The following is a 10422-nucleotide window of genomic DNA, read 5'->3' as shown; positions in this document are numbered from 1 at the left end:
TTGCTTCCCTGCTGTAGGGGATGACAGGCACATTGAAATGTAGTCTCCCAGACTATTTACCTAGTCTAGAAAGAAACATATGATCCTCTTGATCTCTGCCTCCTAAGTAGCAAATTTAAATGGCAATAAACTGACCATAATATATATAAAAATTTTTAAATATCCTGATTCCAGACATTTTCCTGGAATCTCCATTTCCCAAAAACACAGCTAAAGTGTCAATCTGCATTACTTGCAGGAGAATATAACTGAAAAGGCTCAGCAATCATATTGAGCTCATCACTAGGAAGAATTTTTAAAAAGTAGTACATTCATTATGTTCACTAGTGTTTTTTAAAATATTGGATCAATGTGATGAATTTTCTTTCATGTTGATTCACCAGGTGTTTTCACTGAAACAAGTATTCTAATCACTTCTTGTTTCATTTTCCCATCCCTCTAGTTCTATGTATACATCAGCTATGAGGAGAGAGCTGAATAGGAATTATTCAGAGGTGACCGAATTCATTCTACTGGGGTTTAGAACCTCTCCAAAGCTCCAGATCCTCTTGTTCTTAGTGTTCTTGATCATCTACACAGTCATTGTACTGGGGAATATCAGTTTGATAACTGTTATTAAGGTGGACTCCAGACTGGAAACACCTATGTATTTCTTCCTTAGAAACTTATCCTATTTAGATCTCTGTTATTCCACAGTCATTGCTCCAAATATGTTAGCCAACTTCTTGAGTACTGAAAAGAAAATTTCATACAATTGTTGTGCAGTCCAATTTTTCTTATTTGCCTTGTTTGTCACAACTGAAGGCTTTCTTCTGTCTGTGATGGCATTTGATCAGCTCTCAGCCATTTGTTCCCCTCTCCTTTACCCTGTGCAGATGTCCCACAAAGTTGGTGTTCAGTTGGTAGCTGGAGCCTATGTTGGTGGATGCATTAACTCCATAGTGCAAACATGTTTCACCTTCAAATTGTGTTTCTGTGGAGAAAACAGATTGGACCACTTTTTCTGTGATGTCCCAGCCCTGCTCAAGATCTCCTGTGTTGACAGCTTTATGAATGAGTTTGTGCTCTTTATTCTCTCTGCTTTCATCATCATCACCACCAACACTGTCATTCTGGTTTTTTATGTATGTGTCCTCTGCTGTCTTAAAGATCTCTTCTACTCAAGGCAGGACAAAGACTTTCTCTACCTGTGGTTCCCATATATCGGTGGTGAATTTATTCTATGGAACTTTGTTCTTCATGTATGCCCAACCTGGGGCCATCTCCTCACCAGAGCAAAGCAAGATTGTAGCTGTGTTCTACACTCTTATAATACCAATGCTGAACCCTCTAATATACAGTCTGAGAAACAGAGATGTTAAAGATGCTGTGACGAGAATATGTGGAAAGTGGTCTTCTCAGTGATATTCATGAAACCATTATATAGTGGATAGAGTTTATTTTCTGAGTGCTCTACTTATTCTGTTCTTGTAAAATCAGAGTATGAGAAAAATATTTTTCTGTGGGACCATATATGATTTTCTAAGTTTATGAAATAATTCTAATAATGTATGTACACACATCTTTATTTTATTTGCTGGTGTTTATGACAGCCTATTTGCTGTTATAACAATGTTAATTTCATTTCAATTTTATTTTCCTCAAGAAGTAAACAATAAGAATTGTTACTATATAGTTATTATGCACAATAATACCATCGTGTGTTTTCCTTATCTTTTTCTCAAGGTGAAATGCATTGTGATGGTGGCAAAATGTAATGGTTACATAGCCCTCTTTTGAATGGAAAACTTAACATTTCTCAGGTACCCAGGGACTCTCATCATTGGAAATACCATGCCTCTGTAAAGAAGACCCATGGTATTTTATATACAAGAGGCAAATCTTCACACAAAAATGATGACAATAATATTCTGCTATCCTTTACTAATGCATTATCATCAACATAATGTATTAAATTATATAATAATAAAATATGATACATAAAGACCACACAAAATATACAATAGTTTGTTTTTAAACACCATTTTTAAAATGAGAAAATTGAATTACAAAACACCAGAATGGCTCCAGGATTTTTATTAAAAATATGCATTCAAATACATCTTCTAGTCTATGTGGAATTGTCAAAATCATAATTTCAGAGCCTTGAAAACAGCCATTCTTGAACAGAGATGAAAGCATGTGGTAAGTATTAAAGAACAACAAATTTGAAACTTGCCATTATTAATATGAATGTTATTTTGTCTCTATTTTCTTTTAATATTTAAATAATTTGGCATGGAGCAGTGTAAAATTTATCTTTGAATTTAATTATTATTTAAAAATTTTTATTACATATGCCTTTTCATTCAAAATCAAATAATTTTAATGTTATATTTTTATGTATCATATTTAAATGTACTTAATATGAGTGATTTGTTTTTCCAATATGGTGTAGATTTAAGCCCCAACTTAAGTTCTTTTTCACTCTTAACCAACTTATCTGAAACAGATGGAATTTATTAGTGTTGTGTCTTACTGTGTCTGTGTTAATTTTTTTATTTAAAGATATATGAACACTAAAACTAAATTACCACAAACCATGTTATTGCGGTACTAGTCACAAAATCTAAGTATGTAATCAGCCTAGGTGCCATCAAAATTGAGTGGGTGAAGTAATGTAGTATATATCCACATGATGAAGTATTTTTCTGCCATAATGAAGAATATTTTTATTTGCAGGAAATTGAATGGAACTTGATAATACAAAATTAAGTGGAAAAAGTCAGATTTAGAAAGACAAATGCCATACATTTTCTCTCGTATGTGAAATCTCAGTGTAAGTGGGAAAAAAAGATGTGGACAAGAAGGAGTACTGCTTTGGGGATAGGTAACCAGTGGAAGGTAGGAGAAAGAAAAGAGAAGAGAGAAAGGATATGATCAAAATACATTGTATATGTGTATGAAATGGTCATAATGAAACCCATATAAAACTTGATAAGAAAGTGAGAAAGGGGGAGTAGAAAGTGTTGGAATTAAAGACCCTCCAGTGCCTAAAAAAGACACACAAGAGACAGAAAATCTTGACAAGGCAATTTCTCTTGATAAAAGGGTGCAAGCATGTGCTCACTCCTGGTAAGCAAACACACAAGCACAAAATGGCTGACAGTGGCTCCTCCTTATATCCCTGACGCAGTTGTACCTGCCCCTTACCTGGGATTTGTCCAGGTCAAAGTATCACAATCTCCCTCCACTGGCTAAAAGGCTTGGAGGATGGGCTAGGACATATAGTTTGGCAGGCAATGGAGTTGTACAGGAATCTGGAAGAAGACGCAAGGACCCTTTAAACATGCAAGTCACTTAAGATGGCAACCTGAGGAATTTTTAATTAATCTGAGAGGGTAACAAATACTTTGATAGGAATGATAATTTTTCTTACAATTTCCCCCCTTTGTAAAATTTAAATTCTTTTCTTCAGACTCATTTAGAAATTTTTGGCTCTCGTGTTCCTGCCCTTCTAATAGAAACAAGTTATTTTGGTAGGGCTGGGGTGGTTGTTCGATGAGGGCTGTCTCAATTAGTCCTTGGACACAAGGAATTATGCAACATCCTACTAAAATTAAAACACCAATCACTATGGTAAAGGAGGTTAAGATTGAGGTCATCCAGTCCTCTCATCTTCCAAACCATTTTTCCATTAAGTCAATGAAAGGTAAATTCATTTATACTTGAATTTTCAGCTAGCTCATTAGATTGGTAGTTAATCCCTGTAGGGTCTTAGTAATAGTTTCATCAGGGGCTGTATTATTTGGTAGATACATGCAACACCAAACTCCAATCACTATGCAAACTCCTCCCTTTTCATTCAACATCATGTCTACTGCTAACCTGTTCTCCCAAGCTATCTGGCTAGTTGGTCCCAATTGCTGTTATTCCTTTGATAGCATCCCTGGTACAGTTAACAAAACTTCTTTGGTTATAATAAATATAATTAATCCAATCGACATTTTTATTTACAGTGGATCACTAAAGGAGTACTGATTCAAACTCTGCTTCAGTTTGGTTCCTGGCTTTGAATTCATTTAGCACTCCCTTAGGAAACCCAATAGCATCAATATAAACATGGGGATTAAAGAAGCCTCTGAAGTTGGCTACAGTGTCTCTCCTTTTTCTAGATGTTGTGGCATGGTCTGGGGATCTAAATGCTAGGGTGAAAGGGATTGCCAACTGCAACAAAGCACAGGTGCCCAGTTACCTGGAGAGTCTCAAGTAAAAGTCCTCCCCAGTACCACTAGGCATCAACTCTGCCCACCAAGACTATGGACTGGTTTGTAAGTCTGTTGAAGGACTGGCTTTCACTGCATCCCATCTGGTTACCACATTTGTCAATTGTTCCCTCTGCCTTGTGAGGCATGTGTTAAAATTGATGTCTAGGGTAGGTGGCCTAAAAGTCCTTGGGGGCCTACCCACAGGACCTCTGATCTCTGGAACAGTAGTGATAGTGTTAGCAGGATCCATTGCCATAAGCCTTGGCATCCTGAAACAGAGCCAACATGCAATACATTCCGTCTGGATTTGAGGACCATCCTAATGAAAATGGGACAACCTGAGACACTGGTCTCCCAATAGTACAAACATAGCATCACTCTTATTTAAAGTGAGGACATACTATTTTATCCATTTCATCCAAGTGTTTGTATCTCTGTACCTGTTGTCAATAGCCACAGTGTCTTAGATCCTTGACTTCTACTACGGTTACCTGAGTTTGATTGTTGAATAAACGTGGAGGTAATATTGGAGTGGAGGTAGAACTGGGTGTCACCTGGGAGGGGTTTGGATAACTCCCAAAGACACCTAATGGGTCTGTCCCTTATACATCTGTCCCCAACCCTTATCTACAAAATATAGATGGTTTTCGTGTCATACTCCAAGAATTTTCCATGACTTATCTAAGTGGGTTACATTGTTTATCTTTACAAGTAGGAGAGGGGTGTGTCTGAAACAGTTGTAATTTTGATTGTAGTCTATTAAAAGACTCTTGATTATTTTGGATTTTGGAAATCAGAGTCTTCCCAGTGCCCTGGGGTCCAGTGCAGCCCTTAGGATTTTCATAAAAAGGGGGAAGTGTATCCTTTATATCCAGTGTTCCACCCCACTTCTGTCCACTCTGGACAGATACTAGGCTTCCCTGTGGGTGCTGGGATGGGACACATATAAAGGGAGTATCCTTGGAGTTGAAGTTGGGATGTAAGGTTTCCGCAATGAAGGACCTGACAGCATCAAATTCAACAATTAAGGGAAAAGTATGCTGAGTTACATTAATAATAAGCATACCATTTCCCAAGTGAAAAAGAAAGAATATTTTCACTATAGTCTTTTTATAGTCACTTTGGTGTTGCCTGGAAGTGAGAGCACAGCCCATTGTTCCTTCTGGTTAGGTGGGGATGCCTTGTTTACTTGTTTGTGATGAATCCATCCCCGCTCCTCAGACCAGACAGCTATCTCCATGGTTAGCAGGACCAGAAAGTGTCCTTTCCAAGCTGGCTCAAGCTTATTTTCTTTCCAGGTCCTGACCAGCACATGATCACCAAGCTGGTGTGGGTGAACAAGAAAGTCAAGTGGAGGAGCTTGTCTTAACAATCCCTTTTCCCTAAGACACAGTAAAGTAGGGGACAATCCACGTATATAATTTTTGTGGAAAGAGTCTTTTGTTACAAAGGACAGTACATCAGTAACAGAGCTAAGGTAAGCAAGCCCATAAAGCATTTCATAGGAGGAAAGGCCAATGTCCGTCCAAGTGGTCGTTCTAATTCTGAGTAGCCCTATGGGAAGACATTTAGTTCAAGGCAATCTGGTCTCTAAGACTAATTTAGTGAGTTGGTTTTTAAGAGTCTGATTCATTCTTTCAACTCTCCCTGAGGAAGGTGGATGCTGGGGAGTATGATATTCCCATTTGATTTCTAGAGCCTTCATAAGTCCCTTAAGGACATTGGCGGTGAAATGACTCTCATTATCTGAGTCTACATTTTCTATAACCCCAAACCTAGGTATTATGTATTCTAGTAATACACTAACTACATTTGAGAAATGGCCCCTGGGAGAGGGATGGCCTCAACCCAGTGAGTGAGATGGTCTACAATAACAAAGAGGTATTTAAGATGACCAATTTTGGGCATCTCAGTGTAATCTACATTAATGCTTTGGAAGGGTCTCAACCCAGCGTTTCTACTCCCAGCTGGTCTCTGTCTCAGAGCTTGCCTGTTAATCTTTCAACAAGTAAGACATCCTTCTGATGCTTGTTTGGCTAGTGTATAGATCTCTATACACCTATAGGCTCTCAAAACTGCATCACACAGTGGTTCCCCTGATGGAGATAGGTAAGAAGTTCTCTCATTAGGGGCTTTCAGATCATTTCCCTCCTGTCAGGGAGAACCCATTTTCCCTGTTCAGTCCTGACTGCCTCAAGTTTTTTCAGTTGTTCTTTCTCAGAGGGGGTAAAGATAGGGGTGACATGAGGAGCAGGGAGGTGTGGAATAAGACAAAAGACTGAAGCTTCAGAGGTGAGAGCAGCCTGTTTTACTGTCATATCTGCAAAAGAATTTCCCTGAGTCTCAAAGTTTATCCCCTTTTGGTGACCTGGCACATGGACTATGGCTATTTCTTCAGGTAGTTTTAGGATCTCTAATATTTGTTGAATTAACTCTCCATGTACCAAATCTTGGCCCTTGCTATTGATTAAGCCCTGTTCCATATAGATTTTTCCAAAGGTGTGGACCACACCAAATTCATATTTTGAATCATTGTATATGGTCCTTTCTTTGTCTTTTAAGTGTTTTAAGCCCTGATTTAGGGAAAACAGTTCACAAGTCTGTGCCAACCAATTGGTAGGGAGCCAGCCTGATTCTATTATAGTCATGGCCTCCCCATCTACAATAGAATGTCCATTATGCTTTTTCCCTCAATTACCTGAGAGGATCCATTCACAAATAAGTGGGACTCAGTCTGGAAAGGAGTTTTCCAGAGATCTGGCCTCACTTTTTTTTGATATTCAATAATATCTAAACATTGATGTTTGGGGGCTCCTCCCTTCTGCCTTCTTGCCAAGAAAGTGGCTGGATTTAGAGCCTCATCACTAGTTAAAGTTAGGTCATCCTTTTCTAGCAAGATAACCTCATACTTTAGATCCTGGAATCCATCAGCCATCTACCCATCTTCTGATTTAAGATTTTCCTAACTTGATGGGGAGTGCTAATTATTAGTTTTCCCCCAAAGGTGATTTTTCTACTTTCTTCAGTTAGAAGGGCTGTAGCTGCTACTGCCAGAATATACTCAGGCCAGCCTTGGGTGATGGTGTCCAGGAACTTAGATAAGAAGACCACAGGTTGACATTGGCCCCCATGTTTTTGGGTTAGCATCCCAAGGGCAACTCCCTTATTTACATTCACAAAGAGGTGAAAGGGCTGTTCAAGAGAGGGCAAGGCCAGCACTAGAGCTGTGATAAGGCTTTTCTTTAGGTAATCTACTTGTTCTATTTCCTCAGGGGTCCAAAGGAGGGGGTCTGGTCCCTCTTGGGTCAATTTGAGAAATAAAGATTTAGTTTTAAGGGAATATGAGACTATCCACAAATAGCAATATCCCACTAAGCCAAGGAACTTTCTCAATTCTTGTTTTGTTCCTGGGAGAGGGAGACCAGTAATTCCTTCTATTCTTTCTCAACCAATCCTTCATTGGCCCTTACTGATTAAATGTCCCAGATATTTTACTTCAGTCTCAGCAAACTGTAACTTATTCTTTGAAATAGGAAGTCCTCTGCTTCCCAGGAAATTTATAAAGCTAATGGTGGTGTTGAGCATTTCTTCCTGATTATCCCCTGACAAAAGTAAATTGTCCACTTATTGGAGGAGGCACATGTGGAGATCTAATATGAACTTTTCTAAGACTTGTTCTAAGATCTGGCCAAAGAGGTGAGAGGAGTCAGTAAATCACTGGGGAAAGACAGTCTGCCTATACTGTTCCTTGTGTCCTGAGTGGGGGGTCCTCCCATTCAAAGGTAAATATGTCCCAACTGTTTGCATCTAATGGGGAGGACCAAAATGTGGTTTTTAAGTCTATTACACTAAACCACTCATGGTTATATGGAATTTTGCTGAGAACAGTGTAAGGGTTCAGGACTACTTGGGGTTTAGCTTGGACTATTTGATTGATGGATCTATGGTCTTGAACTAACTGGTAGGACACATCTGTCTTTTTGACTAGGAGGATCGGAGTATTTAAGGAAGATGTACAAAGTTCAGGAAGCCCATCTTGTATCAGTCCCTCAATAACTGGCTTCAAACCTATCCTCCTCTCCATAGGAATAGAGTAATTTTTTCTCCTAACAACTCCTTTAATTGAACTTTGATAGGTTTAACCTGGAGACCACCCCAGTTCCTGTCTCTAGCCCAGACTATTGGCTTGTTTCTTGGCCCATGAAGTAAGCAGATTCAGGGATGGTTGTATTTTATCCCTTTTTACATGTAAACTGTTTTCTAATGGGGTCATTAGATCTCTTCCAAACAGGTTGTTACCTGCGTCAGGTACTAGGAGAAATTGTATCTTAGTGGTCCTGTCTTGGAAATAAACATCCATTTCTTATAATATTTTAACTGGAAAGCTTTCTCTCTTTGCCCCAGAAATTAGTATCCTCTCCAGGAACTAGATTAAGCCTCTGGGCAGAAGACAGAGGGAGGATCTGGAAGTGCCTGAGTCAGTCTGGAAGGTGACAACTTTACATTGTTGTCCCACTTCTAAATTTAACAAGGGCTTTGAGTGGGACCCTTCAAAGTAAAAGAGTCCCTAAATCCCCTATTCTTTGTCAAAGATCATTAAGGGAACAGTTTCCCTATGCTCTTTTTCCCGTTCTGGACATTGTCTCTTAAATTGTCCAGTCTCCCCACATTTAAAGCACTTATTTCCCCCTTTTCTTTGTTTCATCTTCTGACTTTCTGGTCTCTTATATCCTGATAAGGGAGGCCAGGCCAGTTGAGGTTCAATAAGATGTTGGTTTGGCCTTTTCTTATTAATCTGCTGTCCGATAGTGTACTGATTTGACCTTGCTCTATTAACCTGCTTGATCATGGATAACATAATCTTTGCTTTTTGCTTTTGTTTTTCTTCCTCTTTCCTCACATATACTTTTTGTGCCTCTCCTAATAATTCTTCTATAGATCTATTTTTCCAACTTTCTAGTTTTTGTAATTTTCTTGCTGTATCTGGCCAGCTGTTTGTAACAAAGTGAAATTTTAACATTCCGTATCCTAGAGGGTCTTCTAAGTCAGCCTAGCACAGTTTCTCATCTAATCCTTGAGGCAGCTCATTAACTCAGTTGGTCCCTCATCCTTCCCTTGTTGAACATTAAAGGCTTTAGAGAGGTTTTGTGAGCTTGGCACTGATTACCAGATTCCCCTTATTATTAAATATCTTCAGTCCCTCAAATTTTCTTGGTGTCCTGGGGTGTTGTTATCTCATTGGGGATCTTTGTTAGAAAACTTATTATCAGCCCCTGGGACATTCTGTCCTGGAGTATGTTCATGTCCCCAGATAGCCATTGCCACTCTACAGATCATGGCTCTTTCCTCCCCCGAGAAGAGAATTCCCAAATAGATATTAACTCAGCCTAAGTATATATTTTTGATCCCCAAAATTGATTGACCTTTTCTGAAACCCTGAAGGGATCCTTGAGAATGGGTCACAACTCCTTTTTAAAATTTTGGATCTCAGAGCTGGTAAAAGGGGAATTTATGGACCCAATTTCACCCCCTCCCAGTGAGACCTCCCTGAGAGGGAAAAGGAAGTATGGTCTTTCCCATTGGGACTGAGGAAAGGGTAGATTCTTAATGTCCTGACAACATTGCTCTAACTCCTTTTGGAGTTCTGGTAAGGTAAGGAGGGGGGACAGGTAGTTGAAGAGGGGTGGAGGTGGAAATGTTAAGAGGGAGAGGTGGAAAGGCAGAAGCCTGGGAGTCAGGGAGTTGAAACGGGGCAAAGATGAAAGAGTTGGGAGGAGGAGGTGGAGAGGCAGAAGCCTGGGGTGGTAGTACTGGCTCTGGCACCTGAACCAGAGGAACAGCAGGGTTATAAGGGGAGGGGAGAAGGTAGGAGAGTAAATCCCCATTAGAAGGGGTTTTTCTTTAAGTGGAAACAGGACTACTGGACTCTGTCTCCAACAGAGGTCATATTCCATCTCCTCTTGAGTTATTGAGCTCTTGTCATTAACATACTCAATTAATAGTTGACAGACCCGGTCCTTGTCAGACCCAAATTTTGGCCAAAAACCAATGGCTTTAAGACTGGTTCTTGGGTCCAGATAAAACAACAGTATGTTGTTTGTATGTATACACATTCTTAAAATTTATTGTTGTAGTGGGTGGGGGTACATTGTGGCATTTACAAAAGTTCTTATAA

The 10422-nt window shown here is 39.3% G+C and overlaps 1 pseudogene; it reads left to right on the top strand.

Annotated features, from left to right (window-relative positions):
* The first annotated feature begins 461 nt into the window (after positions 1–461).
* LOC141425934 (olfactory receptor 9S13-like) lies at positions 462–10124 on the top strand (annotated as a pseudogene).
* Positions 10125–10422: the final 298 nt, after the last annotated feature.

The sequence above is a fragment of the Castor canadensis genome, chromosome 8 (genome assembly GCF_047511655.1).
Source record: "Castor canadensis chromosome 8, mCasCan1.hap1v2, whole genome shotgun sequence".
In the NCBI taxonomy this organism is placed as follows: Eukaryota; Metazoa; Chordata; class Mammalia; order Rodentia; family Castoridae; genus Castor; species Castor canadensis.
This window is presented reverse-complemented; position numbering and strand designations above follow the sequence as displayed.